Below are 19,586 nucleotides of genomic sequence, written 5' to 3'. Positions count from 1 at the left end.
CATGGGATATCTTTTTCTATCCCCTCACTTTCAGTCTGTATGTGACCCTAGGTCTGAAGTGGGTCTCTTATAGCATATGTATGGGTCTTGTTTACGCATCCATTCAGCCAGTCTATATCTTTTGGTTAGAGCATTTCATACATTTACATTTACATTTAAGGTAATTATCGATATGTATGTTCCTATTACCATTTTCTTGATTGTTTTGGGTTTGTTATTGTAGGTTTGTTATTGTAGGTCTTTTCCTTCTGTTGTGTTTCCTGCCTAGAGAAGTTCCTTTAGCATTTGTTGGTGGTGCTGAATTCTCTTAACTTTTGCTTCTCTGCAAAGGTTTAAATTTCTCTGTCGAATCTGAATGAGATCCTTGCTGGGTAGAGTAATCTTGGTTGTAGGTTTTTCCCTTTCATCATTTTAAATATGTCCTGCCTTTCCCTTCTGGCTTGCAGAGTTTCTGCTGAAAGATCAGCTGTTAACCTTATGGGGATTCCCTTGCATGTTCTTTGTTGCTTTTCCCTTGCTGCTTTCAATATTTTTTCTTTGTATTTTATTTTTGATAGTTTGATTAATATATGTCTCAGCATGTTTCTCTTTGGGTTTATCCTGTATGGTACCCTCTGTGCTTCCTGGACTTGATTGACTATTTCCTTTCTCATGTTAGGGAAGTTTTCAACTATAATCTCTTCAGATACTTTCTCAGACCTTTTCTTTTTCTCTTCTTCTTCTGAGAACCCTATAATTTGAATGTTGGTGCGTTTAATGTTGTCCCAGAGGTCTCTGAGATTGTCCTCAATTCTTTTCATTTTTCTTTATTCTGCTCCCTAGCAGTTATTTCCACCATTTTATCTTCCAGCTCACTTCTCCATTCTTCTGCCTGTTATTCTGTTATAGATTCCTTCTAGAGTATTTTTAATTTCAGTAATTGTGTTGTTCATTACTGTTTGCGCTTTAGTTCTTCTAGATCCTTGTTAAATGTTTCTTATATTTTCTCCATTCTGTTTCCGAGATTTTGGATCATCTTTACTAACATTACTCTGAATTCTTTTTCAGGTAGGTTGCCTATTTCATCTTCATTTATTTGGTTTTGTAGGTTTTTACCTTGCTCCTTTGTCTGTAACAAATGTTTTTGTCATTTCACTTTTTTTTTTTTTTAATGAGTGATGCTGTATTCCTGTCTTACTTGGTTTTTGGCCTGAAATGTCCAGCACTCGAGTTTGCAGTCAGTTGGATAGAGCTGGGTCTTGGTGCTGAAATGAGGACCTCCAGGAGGCCTCACTCTGATTGATATTCCCGGGGTCTGAGGTTCTCTGTTAGTCCAGTGGTTTGGACTCAGAGCTCCCACCACAGGAGCTTGGGCCCAACTTCCAGCCTGGGAACCAAGATCCCGCAAGCCAGTCGCTGGGGTTCCCTCCATCCCCTTAGGTGTCCGTGGTCCCCCATTGGTACCTGGTAGGTGCCCTAGTTGTGAGGAGACGCGAATTACGCGTCCTCCTAGTATGCCATCTTGACTTCACCAGAAATGCATTCTTAAAGAAAGAGACAGGAAAATAGTCTTATTTTCCTTTGTAACTGAAAGAAAAAGTGCTGCTACTTGAAACAAAGGTTTCTAAACAGAGCGATCCTGCAAAGGTGGTGGGAGCCTCACAAATCCTTTCTATGATCTGTCACCCAGAGCACTCTGTAAAGTCAGAGTGACATTTGAAATGATAACTGTATTCAAGTCGTTAGAGAAATACAAATCAAAACCACAATGAAATACCTATTACGCTCACTAGGATGGTTCAAATAGACAGACAATAGCACGTGTTGGTAAGGATTTGGAGCAACTAGAACCCTCACATTTTGCAGTGGGGATGTAAAATGGTGCAGCTGCTTTGGAAGACAGTCTGGCAGTTCCTCAAAAGGTTAAACACAGAGTTGCCATGTGACTCAGCGATTTCACTCCTAGGTGTATATATATATATATATATATATATATGTTCAAGAGAATTGAAAGCATATGTTCACAAAGAAAATTGTACCTGAATGTTCATCGCAGTATTATTCATAGTGACCAAAATGTGGAAACAAATCACATGTGTACATCAGTGGGTAAATAAAAAGTGGTATATCCATATGATGAAATAGTATTCAGCAATAAAAAGCAACGCAGTACTGATTCATGCTATAATATGGGCAAACCTTGAAAACATCGTGCCGAGTGAAAGAAGTTAGACGCAAAAGGCCACTCATGATTCCACTTATGTGGAATATCTGGAATAGGCAAATCCATTGAAACAAAAAGTAGATTTATGGTTTCTGGGTTTCTACAGGTGGAGAAAAATTGGGAGTGACTGCTAATGGATATAGTGTTTCTTTTCAAGGTGACAAAAATGTTCTAAATTTAGATAGTAGTAATAGTTGCGCAACTCTGCAAATCTAAAAACCACTGAATTGTACACTTTAAGATGGTAAATCTTATGGTATGTGAATTATATCTCAATAAATCTGTCGCTAAAAGAATATATACAATGTTAAACCATTTGTGGACACTTTATGGCCCCCAGAGTAGTCTGGTCAGTGAATGTTCCATGTCAGCTTGAGTACAATGTGTATTTCGCTATTGTTAAATGGAGTATTCTTTAAATGTCAATTAAATCAAGTTGATTGACAATGCTGTTGAGGACAGCTATATCCTTATTGATTATTTACCTGCTTGATAGATCAATTACTGAAAGAAGGGTGTTTAAGTCTCCAACTATAATAGTGGATCGGCCTATTTCTCCTTGCAGTTTCCTGTTTTTGCCTCACATATCCTGATGCTTTGTTGTTTGGCTCATACGGGTTATGGGTTTTTATGTCTTCTTAAAGAAATGACCCCTTTGTCATGTAGTGCCCTTCTTTATCCCTGATAATTTTCCTTGCTCTGAATTCTGCTCTGTCTGAAATTAACATAGCTTCTCTAGCTTTCTTTGGATTAGTGTTAACATGGTATATCTTTCTTATCCTTTAACTTTTGAACTTTGTCTTTATATTTAAAGCGAGTTTCTTATAGACAGCCTATAGTTGGGTCTAGTGTTTTTAATCCATTCTAACAATCTGTCTTTTATTTGGTGTATTTAAACCATTCACATTTAATATGATTATTGATATAGTTTGATTAATACCTAACATGTTTTTTTAAATTTAGCTGAATGTTTACTTTTTTAATTTTTTATTGGAGTGTAATTGCTTTACAATGTTGTGTTAGTTTCTGCTGTACAATGAAGTGAATCAGCTATATGTATACCTATATCCCCTCCCTCTTGGACCTCCCTCCCACCCGCCCCCCAATCCACCCATCTAGGTTGTCACAGAGCACTGAGCTGAGAGTGAAGTAAGCCAGAGAGAAAAAAACAAATATCGGATATTAATGCATATATGTGGAATCTAGAAAAATACCTAGCATGTTTTTGATTCATTGTATTTGTTCTTTGTTTCTTCTTTTTCTCCCTGCTCTTTCACCTTCCCTAGTTTTCATTGAGCATTTTATATATTTATTTTTCAGTCCAGCTGGTGTTGACTTTATATCTGATTCAAACATTTTATGATCAAACTGTCTAATTCTAAAACATGCCAGTTCAATACCTCATTTGCATGCTATGAGCTCCTTTTTTTAGGGCTTTTTTTTCTTTTCTTTTAAAGAGGCAGCCTTTATTTTAAGGACTCTTACATTGAAGAATTCAAAAACCGGTAGGTTTTTGGAACTTATTGGTCTGTATTTAAAAGGAACTGTTGACAAAGATTCACCAGAAATAATCTAAACAAGCAGGAAAGTACAGTTAATACTACTGAAACCTACTAAAATAATTCCAGGACATACGGCTTATCCGACATCATTGAGCATTTTATATGATTTCATTTTCTCTTCTCTCTTGGCATATCAATTATATTTCCTTAAAATTATCTTTATTGTTTGCCCCAAGTTTGAAATATACATTTACAACTAATATAAATCCACTTTTAAATAATATCATACCACTTCATGGGCAGTGCAAGTACCTTATAGCTAAGTGTCCTTCCTTCCTCCTTCCCATGTCTTCATGTTGCCCTCATTCACTTCCCTTATCCATAGGCTGTCATTGCCCAATACAGTTGACCCTTGAGCAACGTGGATTTGAACTGCGTGGATCCACTTATAAGTGGATTTTTTTCAGCAAATACATATATGTACTGTAAATGTATTTTCTTTTTCCTTATGATTCCTGGTAACATTTTCTTTTCTCTAGCTTACTTTATTGTAAGGATACAATATATAATACATATATCATACAAAATATCTTAATTGACTGTTTATGTTATCAGCAAGGCTCCCAGTCAACAGTAGGCTATTAGTAGTTAAGTTCTGGGGAAGCCAAAAGTTATACATGGATTTTCAACTATGTGGGGTGTCAGCATCCCTAGCCCCCATGTTGTTCAAGGGTCAACTGTACACTGTTACTGTTATTATTTTGAACAAACAAGTCTATTAGCTCAATTGAGAATAATAAAAATAAAATATTTTATTTTACCTTAATTTATTCCTTCTCTGATGCTCTTCCTTTCTTTGTGTAGATCTGAGTTTCTGAACTATATCATTTCCTTCTTCATGAAGAACTTCTTTTAACATTTCTTGCAGGACAGCTGTGCTGGTGATGAATTCTCACCATTTTTGTTTTTCATAGAAAGTCATTATTTCTCCTTCACACTTGAAGGATAATTTCACTGGATATAGAATTTTAGGTTGGTGGTTATTTTCTTTCCACACTTTAAATATTCACTTCATTTCCTTCTTGGTTGCATGGTTTCTGATGAGAAGTCCACATAATTCTTATCCTTGTTTTTCTATATGTAGTGTGGGACTTTTTTTCTGGCTTCTTTCAAGATTTTTCTCTTTGCTTTTGGTTTTCTGCAGTTTGAATATGATAGTGTAGTTTGTTTAGTTTTTTTTTGTGGTTTGTTTTTTTTTCATTATTTGTACTGGTTGGTATTTTCTGAGCTTCTTGGACCTGTGGTTTGGGGTCTGTCATTAATTTTGGAAAATTCTTAGACGTTATATCTTCACATATTTCCTTTGTTCCATTCTCTTTCTTCTCCTTTTGGTATTCTAATTACATGTATATGTTTTGAAATTGGACTGCAGTTCAGGGGTATTCTGTTCTGGGTTTTTTTAAATTCTTTTTTCTCTTTACATTTCAGCTTTGGAAATTTCAACGGACACATCTTCAAGCTTACGGATTCTTTCCTTGGCTATGTCCAGTCTACTGATGTGTCTTTCAAAGGCATTCATTTCTGTTACAGTGGTTTTTTTGTTTCTTTTCCTAGCATTTCCCTTTGATTCTTTCTTAGAGTTTCCATCTCTCTGCTTACATGACCCAACTGTTGTTGATTTTGTCTACATCTTCCATTAGCACTTTGAATATATTAATCATAGTTATTTTAAACTCCCAGGCTAGTAATTTCAAAATCCATGTTGTATCTGAGACTGGTTCTGGTGTTTAGTTGTCTCTTCAGGCTGTGGGTTTTTTTTGCTTTTTAGCATACCTTGTAAATCTTTGTTGATATCCAGACATGATGCATTAGGTAATAGGAACTGAGGTAATTAGGCCTTGAGTGTGAGGTTTTATGTTAATCTTGTGATGAGTTGGCAGTGTTTAATGTTTGAGACATATGTATATAAATATCTACAGATATATAGATATGTCAGTTTTATTTATATTTATATCTTACTTGTATATGTTTTTCTACTTAGACCATAATGCACAAAATTGTCAAGCTGTTGTTCGCCTAAAGGCTGGACTCGAGGACAGGGACTCAGAAGGCGCCAGTACCTTTTACAAGTGTCCAGAGCCTGGACCTCAGCTTTGTAGATCCACTGTCAAGACAGTGCTGTCAAACTGATCAGATGCAGGGTTCTCAGAAAGAGTTTTCCGAAGCTGACATGTTAATCAGGTGCATTTCTGTGATGCCCTGGGGTTTCCTCGCCACTGGCATGGATGCCCATGTCCATTGTCCAGGGAATCTATGAGGTTTGGCAGTACTTGAGACAACAGATTTCTACTGGAAGGTTGTCCAATGAGAAGCAAATAAGAGCAAAGGGATGTGGGCAGCCTGGAGAGAGATTTCCAGCAGGGACTCAGTTCACCGAGCACATGAGATGGCCTCATATGTGCAATCTGCTGAGCAAGGCTCTCGGGCACCAGACATAGCCCATCCCTCAGGGAGCGTGAAGATGTGTTAGTGGGGGACCAGCACGTGCACAGGTGACTCCAGGAGAGAGTGGGCAGGTAGTCAGCCCTGGGACAGAGGAAAGGTCCCTAACGTGCCCCGGGGTCAGGAGAGGCTTCCTGGGCTCCTGAGACCCATTACATAGACGCCCCAGTCCTGCCAAATGCAGCGTCTCGGGACAAGCGGGCCGTCTCCTTCTTGATGCTTTCCTCATTTGAACTCATCATTCTCATCATACCAGGCAATTCCTCTTCCTTTTTCTGGCGTCAAAGTGCTTTTTTCTACCACTTTATTTGAGCGCCAGGCCTACACATCACAGGAAATGCCACCATCGTGGTCAAACTAACCCACAGTATCCTTGTGGATGAGCAGGAGAAAGGAGGCTGATGCCCGAGGTGTAGGCAGGTGACTGCATCCGGAGAGTCTGCCAGGAGGATTTGGGGCATGCTTTTCTGGAGTCGCGTGGAGTTCTGTACCCGAGGGTGCTGGAGGGTACAGGGTCACAGGGGCAGGAGGATTTGTTATGCATTTTCTCCAACGACCGCCCTTGAAACTTTGCCACAGGAAAAACGGTTGAAGGAACCACAAGTGTTTATCTTGGAGAAAGTGAGACATGACTTTTGTCTTCAAGTATTTAAGGGGCTGTCATATGAAGGAGGAATTAAACTTACTTATCATAGTTCCAGAAAGCACAAGGCAGATTTTAACTTAGTAGGGAGATATGAGCGAAAGCTATGAACAGGGTGTTAAATACATATACAAATATGAATACAGACACACACTAAGCATCTGGAAAAAATTCAGCCTCCTGTTAATCAGAACCGCAAGTTAAAATAATTTTGTACCATCTCCTCTTACCTATCAAATAGCAAAAAATTCAAAAGACAAAACACACAGTATTGGTAAGGTTTAGAAAAATGGACACTTTTATGTTCTGCTGATGGGAATATAAATCAGTACAAACCTTCTGTAGAATAACTTGCGAGTATATATTAAATGCCTTAAAATGTGCATTCCTTAATATACAGGAATTGTAAGTTATTTTAGGGAATTGATCAGAGATGTGTGTGTGTTGTATAGTTAAACATTATTTATAATTGTGAAAACCTTGAATTATTGTAAATTTCAAATTCTAAATATCTAAATTTAAATAATAAAGAATTGGCTAAAAATAGCATGAAACATCTACATGATAGGCTACTGGGCAACCATTAAACGGGCATGCTTTCAAAAGATATTTAAGAATGAAGCAAAGTGCTAAGAAGTGTTAAAAAGAAAGACAGGTTATGCAACGTAAACATCACGGTCCCAATTTTATTTTTAAATTATAAATGAATAGTGTATCTATGCATTGAAAAATTGTACATAGAATATTAATCATTGTTATTTCTGTGTAGTAGATTATTGGTTACTTTTTCTTCTCTATTCAGTCTTACATTTTCCAAAATTTTACATGACTTTCATAATCAGATAAAATGACATTTTTAGGAAATCAAGCTGAATTTTCTAAACAGCATTTCAGACAATTGGATTGAGTGGTTTGCACTGCATTCAGAAATTGTGTCATTTTGTCTGTGTTTTGGTTTGGTTTTGTCGTCGTATTTAGTTGTTGTGTTTCTATAAAGATAGAGGTTCTAGAAAATAAACTTGTATCCACACGTGATGATTATATCATGCCTCCAGGGTCCTGAGCTGACGTACCTTGTTCCGCGGCTGTTAATACTAACTCCATTCTTTCACATATAACCCACCATCTTGCACTTACATTTAGATCTCTCAAGACCAAGTGCATGCTTCATTTTCTCAAGCAGTACTTAGCACATAGAATGTATTTCACACAGACTGGATGGATGGATGGATGGATGGATGGATGAAAGGAAGGAAGGAAAGAGTCTTGCCTAGACAAAAAAAATAGTTGACTTAAGGGGATGGGTATTTGAAAGAATTTCTTGCCAGAATTTCCAAAGATATTTATAGAATCCACTTTGCCAGAAATCTTTTGAGAGGGTACAGACAGTCATCTGGCCTAGATGAGGTGACTGAAATGAGGTCATTGGCATGCCTGCCCTAAAATAACGTCATGAAACTGGAGCATTGGAACAGCAACTCACTTGATGCTTGAATGATGCCCCATAAATGTCCACGAGGAATGCTGTCCCTGCTCGTTCATGGGCTTAAGCTCCTTAATTATAAACAATGACTTCGTTAGGAAGTATGAAGATTCCTGAGCGCCCAAGTTGTGAACAATATCTACAGGCCATCTTGGAAATCTCTAAAGGTGAGCAGGAACAGTAGACTTTGTGCAGCGAACAAGGGCCTCGTAAGTAATTCTTCGATAACCCACTCGCAACACGTGTGCTTATTTCTGAACCGGTGAGTCCTGCACTCGAGGTTTTGCCTGGTGCCTGTGACTCCACGGTAAACATAAACACTGCAAAAAAATTCTGCTATATTCCAGAAGCCCTTTCTATTACACAATGGCCTTCCCAGGGCCTCACATCATCTTATACTACATAGGTTTCATTTAAACTATTTGGGGTATGACTAAAGAAAAAGCAGAGTTCCACAGTTGCTTTGTCTAACCCTCCAGTCTCAAGAACAAACGCTGTGTTCAAGATAGTAAAGAAGGCATCACCATAGGTGCAGAAGAAAGCACCCACGATGGGTTGCATTTTACATTTTGTTTATTTTTATTTATTTATTTTTTTGGCGGTACGCGGGCCTCTCACAGCTGTGGCCCCTCCGGACACAGGCTCCGGACGCGCAGGCCCAGCGGCCATGGCTCACGGGCCCAGCCGCTCCGCGGCATGTGGGATCCTCCCGGAACGGGGCACGAACCCGTGTCCCCTGCATCGGCAGGCGGACTCTCAACCACTGCGCCACCAGGGAAGCCCGCATTTTACATTTTGTGAGGTATGTTCAGAGTCCAAGGGAAACTTTGAAATTCTGAAGATGTGAATTGTCTCCACCCCACTGTCATTGCCCCGGCACCTTGCATTTTGAAGACTGGAATCCAGCTTTGAGCCAGAAGCCATTTCTGTAGCAGAGGCCTCTTTTCCAGTAGTCATCATCTGGCATGCTTGGTTCATCACCGAGTCATCCACGGAAAATCTCTGATTAACTGGCAGTGTGTCTGCACAGGAGAGCCAAGGTCTGCCCGGGTGGAGGGAGTGCTTGACCAAGATCTGGTTACCTCCCCTTGGGACCATCCTGGTCAGTAAGAGGCTCGGTTCTCGGTGGCCTCGTGTGCTTTTTCATCCGTGAGGCTGACGCTCTACTTCGTTGTGCCGCTAGACTTTCAGTAAGCCTTGGCCGCAGCATGCCAGAGGCCTGAAGTTATTTTGGGGTTTTAGCTAGAATCTGCAGTGGTCAGGCCTACGTTGTCACTTTACCAGCCCTGCCACGAGCTCATCGACAGCAGCCCTGCACTTCTTGCGGTTCGCTTGTTGAACATAGTGTGTTTGGTTTTTTCCTTCATTTGAAAATCTTCAAAAGCTGCTTGTCTGTATTGAAGACATCCACCCACGAGGCAAAGCCTGGATCCCTGCTCTCTCCCACCCTCAGCCAGCTCTGTCCTGCCCACGTTGCATGTGCACATCAGGACTCAGTCTCCTGCTTATGATCTCGTTCTGATGTCCTGGTGAGACATCAGAGCCATGAACTTAGCTTGTGAGATGGAGAATAACGGTTGGCCACATCTCCCCTCCTCCTCGTTCTTAGGCAGGGCACAAGCCACCCTTCCATTTCCTTCAGTGAATACTTTCTGATCACCTGCCATGGGCCAGGTACTTTGCTAGGTCCTGGGGATCCTAGGGTGAGTCTGACGTAGTAAGCCCTTAAGGAGCTCACGGTGAAGTGGAGGAGACAGGTAGGCTTGCAGGTCATTGCAAAGCCCTGGATCAAGGGTCATAACGGAGGCACTCTTAGGGGAACGCACGTAGGAGGTAGATTCCATCTGCTGGGAACGTCAAGGTTGGCTTCTCACTCCTACACGCTATGGCCAAGCCTCACTGAAAGCCTAATAGGCAGAGTAACCTTTGAGCTGAAACATAAACATAAGGGAGAGATAGGAGTTTGCTAGTTGAAAAAGTGCTTTATAGGCACAGAGAGTGGTATGGATAGGGCAGAGGAGGTATACCGATGATCACAGTTTTCATTTGTGAGAGCCCACTAGGTGCGCGTGCCGTGCAAAGTACTTTATGCACTTCGTGCCTCAGTGTTCACGACAGCCCTAATGAGGTCCAGGCATTGTTATTATCTCCATTCTGCAGAGGAGATGCTGGAGGATTAGCATAGCGACTTAATCAGCCCAGTTCACACAGTAAGTAGCAGAGGTGGGTAGTGACTCTAGGCCTTCCTGATACTCTGATGTGGGAGAGAGATGCTGTCTTGGGAGCTGTGTATAATTCACTGTGGCTGGTATGGAGGATGGCTGGACAGATGGGTAGAGTCAGATCCTGGGGGCGAGGCCTTTTGTGCTAAGCCTGGGAGTTGACCCTTCTTTGCTCTCTATGGAGAGTCACTGAAAGCCACTGAAGGTTTTAAAGATCATTCTAGAAGTTGGAATGAAGTGAGAGGAGGGGATGGATAGACCTGATGGCAGGGGGGCCCAGAGAGGACTAACCCAGGGAGAAATTGTGAGGCCTGAATGAAGGCAGTGGCTGTGCAGATGGAGAGGCACGTGGAGAGTGTACGGACAGGGGGAAAGTGTGAGCTGATGGGGAAAAGCAGGCCACAGTCTGGGGCCGTGCTGGGCACATGGCTGGTGGGTGGTGAGGCTGGGATTCGGTCCCAAGGAGACCGACTCCAGGGACTTCCCTGGCGGTCCAGTGGTTAGGACTCTGCGTTTCCAGCACAGGGTGTGCGGGTTTGATCCCTGGTCGGGGAACTAGGGTCCCCCATGCCGCACAGCACGGCAAAAAAAAAAAACTTTTAAAAATAAATAAAAACAAAACCACGGAGGCCAACTCCAGAGTCTGTGTGTTTAAGAATTACACTAGATTGCCTCCCCCACCCCAGCCAACTAACGTGGAAATAATCTGGGCTTTAGATCCGTAATTTAGATTTTAGATATATGGTCATTATTATTTTACATTATCTACCTTTCAAGAAATAGGTTTGCCATTTGCAGTAAAGTCTGGGACTATGTTACCAACAATTAATCAGCCTCCCTGGTTCCCTCACTCCCCTCCTCACTCCCTGGCTTCTTGACCGTGCTCCCTCCATATTTTGTGTCAGCGCCAGGATGAGCCTTGAAATAATTTCTTCAAGATGGGTGAGTGGGTGCTACATTTCACAGTTCCTTGGACGTGTGAGAAGTTCCTCCTGTTGCTCTTTTACGGCTCTATGGAGGCTTCGTGGGCCACGGGATTCTCCGTCAGAACCCGGAGACAATGCTCTGTCATCTTCAGACGTCAGCGCTGTAGAGAGGCCTGAGACCAGCCTGTAGTTCTCTTTTCTCCGTAGGCTGTTTTTCTTTTCTCCCACTATGACTCTTGTAGTTTGTTTTGAGTTTACCCTTGGAATTCAAGACTTTCAGTTAGATATATCTAGTGTAGATCTGTTTTCATTAATTTTATTTGGAGCTGGATGGGCCCTTAGAGTTTTCACACTTAAGCCTTTCCTCACCAGGGGGAAATCTGTCTGGATCTTTCCAAGTTGCCGCTGCTTCTCAGCCCGCTCTACTCACACCCGGAAGTTCCGTATCCGTTTCCTAGATCTGTTCTCCCTACCACTTGAGAGTTTTGCTCATCATATTAATTTCTTTATCCTTCTGTTCTGAATTCTTGGAGAATTTCTCAGCCCCAGTCTTCTATTCATGATTCCCATTGAATATTTTAATAATTTGGCCATTGCACTTTTCATCTGAACTCAATCCTTGCTGAATACAGGCTGTGCCTTTTTCATAAGCATTATGTCCTCTTGAGTCACACTGAGTAGCTGAATTTAGATTTTTCCTCTCCTTTTTTTTTTTTTTAATAAAAAAGTCTTTTCTTTAGTGGGAACAGTTGCTGTGATTCTTTAACTCAGTCTTCTCTTGTCCACATGCTTGTGATTTTCTTCCACGTGGCTCCCCTTAGAGAGGTCGCCGTGTGGGCGTCCATCATCGAGTGCTGTGCACGGTTCCATCATGGGTCATGTGGATTCTAGGAAGAGCTCTCAGGCCCTGACAAGGGCAGAAGAGGAACGTTTAGCTTTACTGTTACCTGACGAGGAGTCCAGTTTTCTGTAGCTGAGGGCCAGTGGTGGGGTGAGGTGACCAAAGTCACAAGCAACCCTGATGGGACACACTGGCATTCTGCCGCCATGCTGTCTCCTGGGAGGCGTGAGGTCAAGATTGGCTCTCCCTGGAGACTTGGCCCGTTCTGTGCCACTGTCAAGCCGAAGCAGCTCTAAGCTTGTAGGTTGGTCCTGCTGGGGGCCCTTCCACACACTCCCGATTCCTTCATGTGCAGGGAATCATAGCTTACTCAGTTCTTCCCTCAATCCCATCTTGCCCAAACAATACCTCAACAGTTTCTCCCAATTGCTGGTCCTTTAAGGTAATCCTCCCTGGTTTCTGGTACTGACATATCCTTCTCCTATCTCAGACTTTGGTCATTTCCACAGTAATTTGGGACAGACAGGTAGCTACTCAAGTGGTCTCAGTTTGCTCTTAGGAGCCAAAAGCACCAGTTGTACTTTGAAGCTCTGCTTTGCAAAGTGGGGGGATCCAGCTCTTTAGGGTTCCCAGCAGGAACCCTGAAATGCAACATACCTGCAGGTCAGTGATTCCTAAAGTATATTCTGAGATCACAGTCCCCAAAGATACACCATGAAGAAAGGATTCCCTGGTCAATAATTTGAGTACCTTTCTCTCTCCTAGAGAATAGTACTCCAAAGTTGCATATGTCCTGAGAAGGCCTACAGTGATAAAACCTCTTGATCTTTGTTTAAACTATGTTTCCCAAATGTATTTGGCCAGAGAATCATTTTTTTCCCCTAAAACTTATTAATATTCCTCAGAGAACACTTTGGAAACATACTGTGAACAAGTGGCTGTTTTTTCCCCGTGCATTTGGTGGAATGAAAAAAATACGTCTTAATTCACATGTGAAGATGTGAATCCCAGGACAGACTCCACCCAGTGTTACTGAAAAACAACCCAACTTTCCGTGAGTGTTTGCACAGAGTTAATGCAACCCATAGTAAGACATGAAGAAGCCTTTCTGGCCGATGTTAAGTTTCATCCCAAACAGCAGTTTTCAGTTACACTAAACCTGAGTGTTGTTTCTGTTACTCAAGATTTATTTAGACCTGGCATTAGTGGAAAGTGTTTCCAGAGAAAAGGTAATTTAACATCAGGCAGAATGGGCTTGTGAAACCAATTAGGAAATCGTTGAAATCTGTTAAAATGGTAGGATTATCCTGTTCCTATTAAAAACCACTTTGAGAAATGTTGCACTTCCTGCCAGGAAAGCATTCCCTCCCGACACAGTTCTTCCCGGCCCTGGCTTCCAGCCTTGGCCGCCCGCCCTTCCTCAAAGCAGCGTGTTCTTTTCTCTGTTATAACAGTAACCACATGCATTGTGATGATCTGGTTCTGGTTCTCTGTTTCCCGCTCCAGCCATGAACTCCTTGAGAGTAGGAACTGGTCTCATGCGTGCTGAACCCTTAACGTGTAGCATACTGTCAGGCACTTGATAGGTGCTCAGAAGGTATGTCAAACTTGACTGATCGCATGGCCAAACTCTGACCTGGTGTTCGGACCGAGAATGTCAGAGTCAAAGAGAACCGTCAGCGTTACCCTGAGCCAGCCCCTCCTCTCTATAGAGGAAGAATCTAAAACCCTTCAAGGCTCTTGCATCTCAGCTGACCCCAACACTTCTCCCCTCCCCTTGACCACAGCCCAAACCCTGCGTGGGAAGCCTGCAGCCAAGCAGAGCTCAGCTACCAAGAGGCTAGCTCAGAAATGGGATGATTCCATGTCTTTTGACCAGTGCCAGGGAAGGCATTACCAGCATCACAGCAAAGACGAGAGCTGGATGTATTAAGCCCTTTGTGGCAGGGACTGTGCTGAATGCTTGATGTATACTTTCTCATCTGATGCCCAAGGCAGCCCCATAGAGGAGGAACTGTGATTGTTCCTATTTCACAGATCATAGCTATTATTATTCCCATTTCCTGACACTGACAGAGGCCTAAGGCTTTGTAGTCAGTACATAGAGGAGTCAGGGTTCCTGACTTGAGACTCCTCTGGTCACTCCAGAGCTGGAGCCCTTGATCAACAGCAAGTCACCCTGTCCCATAGACTTGTCTTCTGTCAGTGTCAATGCCTGGCATGATGACCATTTTACTTTTAAAGCATCATTTCCTGGAACCAGTTTTGCCACTCAATGCACTCATTGTGAGGCCTTCGTAGTGGCACCCCTGCCCCTGACATACAGAGAAAGTCTTGTCACCACCATTTCAAATATAAAGAAACTGCCTACCTTCCTGGATTGAGAGGTAACCTACAGCGTTCAGCTGCTGTGCTCGGAAAAATTCTCTCCTATGGCTGCAAGTGCCTTCTTTGCTCCACGTGCTTAGGCCATAGACCACTTTCTAAAAGACCCTCACGGTGGCCAGTACACTGCAGGGCAAGACAGGAAGAAGAGCTCAGCCAGCCTGTAACAGAAAGTCATATTATTCTCCTATCAAACCTATTTGCCCTTCGTATCACTTATCACTTCCTCACTGTCCAGATTCTTACTTGGGTGAGATGCACCGGAACAGATTCTGAGATGTGTTTTCCAGGGAGTCGTTGCTAGAATCAATTTCACAGGTGGAATGAACGGCCCTGAAATTGGTGACCGGTGGGGAGCCTTTGAGGTTTTTGGAAAAGGGGCTTGAAATACGGTCAAGGCTGTGCTTTGGCAAGACGAAAGTAGCGATAGAGTAGACCACAGTCAGGGAGAGGCGGGGCTGAAGAGGAAAGCGCGGTAGGAGTACCTGTTGGGAGAAGAGTCTTTGGAGCCCTGGTAACGGGAGGGTCGTGTGTAGGCAGCATCTGGAGGGGGACCAGGGGCTGTGACCAAGGGCTGTTGGAGGAAGAAGCAGCTTCTCCTGGGGAGGGGGTCACAGTCAGGGAGGTGCCTTGGAAGCAGCCACATCACAGAGCCTGTGAGAGGTAGACGGCCAAAGGTTCCGGTCTTCAGTTGCAAAGAGTAAGGTTCCCAAGGACTGAGTAGAAGGAACTTATTTGGGAGCTGGGTAGTTTTGAGAAAGGTGAGCAAGGCCAGGTGGAGGCTGGTCTTCACGGGGGGAAGACTGTGGAGGAGAACGCAGCAAGACACTGATGGTGGTGAGAGGTGATAGCAGACAGGATGTGAGGGCCATGAGGGGGACCGGCTATGGTGAGTGATGAATCAGCAGACTTTGAAGTCATGGAGGAACTCTTGGTGCCAGCCGGCCCCCAGCCTGCCCAAGACAGAAGTATGGTGACCAGAGGTTGGAGCCATGGTGGAGCCCCAGAGCAGGGATGGGTGACAGGTGGACTGCTAGACACAGCCGTAACTTCTAGATGCTTGGTCAGCCCTGGTGAGGGTTTCCAGCTTCTAAAAGGTGGAAATGGGAGAGAAGCCAGTCAATGGAGCATGTCATTTATCTCTGAACTTTTTATAACTGAAAGCTGAAAATAGCAGTGAAGTGCCACAGCTAAACTACGGAGAGGATGAGAGGTTCAGTGTCCTTGGCTTCCTTTGGAACACAGCCCACTGCTTTCCATCGAAATCCCTCCTCTGTCAGGGAAGATAACACATACTCAGGGGCCTCGAAGTGGGCAGGGGGACTGGGGGACCTCATGGCCCACTCCTCTCTGTACCCATGGTGACACCAAGGCTGGGAGAGGGGCGGCTGTCATGCCCCCCGAATTCCTTTCTCCTGATGTCTCTGCTGTACCTCAGTGCAGCTTTATTGTTACAGCCCCTTAGCCCTTTGTTTACAGATTACAATTTACTGGAAATGAAGCTCTATCTTCTGAGTCCAAGTTTATACAGAAAATATTCCTTTACAACTTTCCCTTTAGGCAAAAGAAGATGCACGTTAATTTTCATGACTTAATGGCAGTTAATTTGGCAAGAAATGTTGCATCTCTACCAAATGTTTGAGAATTAAACTTCCACCATCATCACGTGCATTTTCCCTCAATTTGGTAATCGGGGCAGAGCTCTAAAGTCTGAAGTTAAGTACACCACGCTCATGTTTCTAACCTTGTTGGACAGTGAGGTGCAAACTGGGAAAATTTCCCAGGTATGTGAAGCCCACCTTTTTAAATACCAAACACCATGGGGCAGCCTTTTTTTTATCACCTTTTTATTATTATTACTATAAAACAGACCATCTTTGTTAAAGAATTCGAGATCTAGAAAATCTTTAAAAATAAAGTAAAATCCACCTGAAAACCCATTTTTAAAAAATTTTAAGGGGTTGTGAAGTAAAAAGTAAGTCTCCCTTTCCACCGTGGTTCTGCCCCCAAGAACCAGTTCATAACACCCCAGTGCTTCTTATTCTAGACATTTTTCTATATATTAAAACAAATGGAGCTCATATGTGTATATTTCATTACACAGCCTGTTTTTTATTTTTTTTTTACTTTTCATGGATATCATAAATGTTTCCAAGTTAGTACATAAAGCGCTACTTCATTCTTTTAAATGCCTGTGTAATATTCCATCAGCTGCTCCCCAAATTAGAACATTAAGCTTGTTTTCAGGTACTTCCCTTGCGGTCCAGTGGTTAAGACTTTGTGCTCCCAATGCAGGGGGCAGGGGTTCAGTCCCTGGTCGGGGAACTAAGATCCCGCATGCTGCCTGGTACAGCCAAAAAAAAATTAAAAAAAAAAAAAGACCGTTTTCAGTTTGGGGCTCTTGCAAAAGATACCACAGTGGATATCCTTGCACATGATTGTTTGCCTATGGGTGCTGGTGTTTCTACAGGATAGTCTCAGAAGTGGAATAGTGGAATAAAATACATTTTAATAGATACCATCAAATTCCCTTACAAGGCAGGACGCGTGTCCATTTTTCCACACTCCTACCAGCTCTGAATGTTTTCCTTCTTTTGTAAGTTTTGCCAGTCTGATAGGTTTTTTTGGCGGGGTTGCAGATGACATATTTTAAATTGGATGGTCTTCATTAGTGAAGCTGAGCATCTTTCCTGGGTATATCGACTACTTGTATTTTACTGTGAGTTGCTTGTTCATGGTATATGCACATTTTCCTGCGGAGTGATTTGTGCTTTTCTTATTTACCTGTAGGAGGTCTCTATAATATTATGAATATTAATCCTTTGTCTACTATATGTTGCAAATATTTTCTTCTGGCCTGTCGTTTATCTTCTACTTTTGTTTGCAGTATCTTTCATTGCACAGAACTTTTTTTCTGCTTAAATGAGAGGCCCAGAACATGCTGTCATCTTTTTCCCAGATGATTCAGAGCTGGCATGACAAAGGTCCAGAGCTGGACAGGAATTGAAAGGACAATTCAAAGATGTCCTCAGGACTTTTCAGCCCACTGCTGCCTCCCCTGCGGTTGTTGTTGTTTTGTTGGTTGTTTTTTTGGGTTGTTGTTTGTTTCTTTTTATGCTCTGCGAGGATTCGCTGTCCTCAAATTCACCTACTGGTAGGTAATTCTTACTTTCCATGTGCCTATTTTTTTTTTTTTTTTTTTTTGTGGTACACAGGCCCCTCACTGTTGTGGCCTCTCCCGTTGCGGAGCACAGGCTCCAGACGCGCAGGCTCAGCGGCCATGGCTCACGGGCCCAGCCGCTCCGCGGCATGTGGGATCTTCCCAGACCGGGGCACGAACCCGTGTCCCCTGCATCGGCAGGTGGACTCTCAACCACTGCGCCACCAGGGAAGCCCTCCATGTGCCTATTTTTATACTGTCCCATCCAATCACAAATTGCTGGTTCTCATCCTTCATGGTCTAGACAACCAAACAGCACAACTTGTCAGTATCATGGGCAAAAGGAATAAAATAGGTTGTGAGTTGGGAACTGACAGCTTTTCCTGAGAGTAAAGTGCCCAGGCTGTAGTGAACGGCCTTTGACATGTCTGTTAGGGCTGCGTAGAGACCTTATTCTGGTTTGCTGAGATTGATAAACATATAATTTGTTGATGGATGAGGTGCTTTTGTAGGCTTTTTTCTTACATGAGAAACATTTATTTGGAGCCTCTGCCCTCTCTGCATGGGACTCAGAGCCTTGACGCTATATGGAACTGTGCCCGACTCGTTAAGACACAATACTTCACCCTCTTCCCCCTGACGCCATCCCTGGAGACATCTTTCCCCAGTCTCCGCCAGTTCCACCAGACAGACACACCCAATTCTGATGAATCCTTGTCTATAAAGCCTTCACCAGTATTCTCCCAACAACTTCCCAGCCAAGCTATTTGTGTCATGTTGAACTTTTCATTATAGCTTTTTTGCATCTGTCTGTCTTCCCTGCTTATAACAGCGCTCCTGGAAGGCAAGGACCAGATCATATGCATCTCTGTATTATATAAGCTACTGAGCGCAGGGCTTAGAACACAAAGGGGGCCTGGTGAGTGTTTGCTGACTAAATTTCTCTTTGCATCTTCCGCTCATGTACCCTGCAATACCTACTCAGAAGGAACCCAGGTTTACTAATACCACTATTTTAAATTGTTATTTAATCATTACTATTGAAATAATTTGTACAATTTTATAATAAAACACTAAGCTAAGAAAACAGAGGCGGCAAATACGTTTTATTTTATGGCCCACTTTGATGAACTGTTTTGGGTCTGCTTCAATAACTAGTGGGAAAATATACCATAACCAATTAGTGACACTTGTCATGAGTACAGGAACGGGTCCTCCCAGTTCATATGCTAGGTTTGTGTCATGTCTAACCTGTTAGAAAGGCCAAGAATAGAGTATTCACAGAGGTGTTTTGGGTTGAAATGGGTCCCCCTACAAAATTCATGTGTTGAAACCCTAATGTCTAGTACTTCAGAATGTGACCTTATTTGGAAATAGAGTCCTTGCAGATGTAATTAAGTTAAAATGAGATCATACCAGAGTAGTGTGGGCCCCTAATCCAATACAACTTGTGTCCTTATGAAAAGGTAAACCAGTTATGGTATTTGTACAAAGAAACCTATCCTGGCTGACTTTTGGTGCAGGATGGAAATCAAAATTAAACTCTCATTAAAGACTATTTTGTAATTAACCACCGTGGCCCCATTCCAAGACTTAGTGGATGTGGCCAAAACAGTGTTTATAGGAAAGTTGTGGCTTGAAATGCTTTTCTTATTAAGTGTGGGAAAACTAGGTATTTAACATATGAATTAGGAATTTAACTTATGAAAATAGAACTTA

The 19,586-nt window shown here is 42.6% G+C and overlaps 1 protein-coding gene across 2 annotated transcripts in view; it reads left to right on the top strand.

Moving 5' to 3' along the window:
- ARNT2 (aryl hydrocarbon receptor nuclear translocator 2) overlaps positions 1 to 19,586 on the top strand; it is a 155,277-nt gene that overhangs the window by 74,819 nt on the left and 60,872 nt on the right. The gene's annotated exons all lie outside the window — the stretch shown is intronic.

Source organism: Phocoena phocoena, chromosome 2 (genome assembly GCF_963924675.1).
Source record: "Phocoena phocoena chromosome 2, mPhoPho1.1, whole genome shotgun sequence".
NCBI classification, from domain to species: Eukaryota; Metazoa; Chordata; class Mammalia; order Artiodactyla; family Phocoenidae; genus Phocoena; species Phocoena phocoena.
The sequence above is the reverse complement of the archived record's forward strand: the minus strand, read 5'-3'. Positions and strand labels throughout refer to the sequence as shown.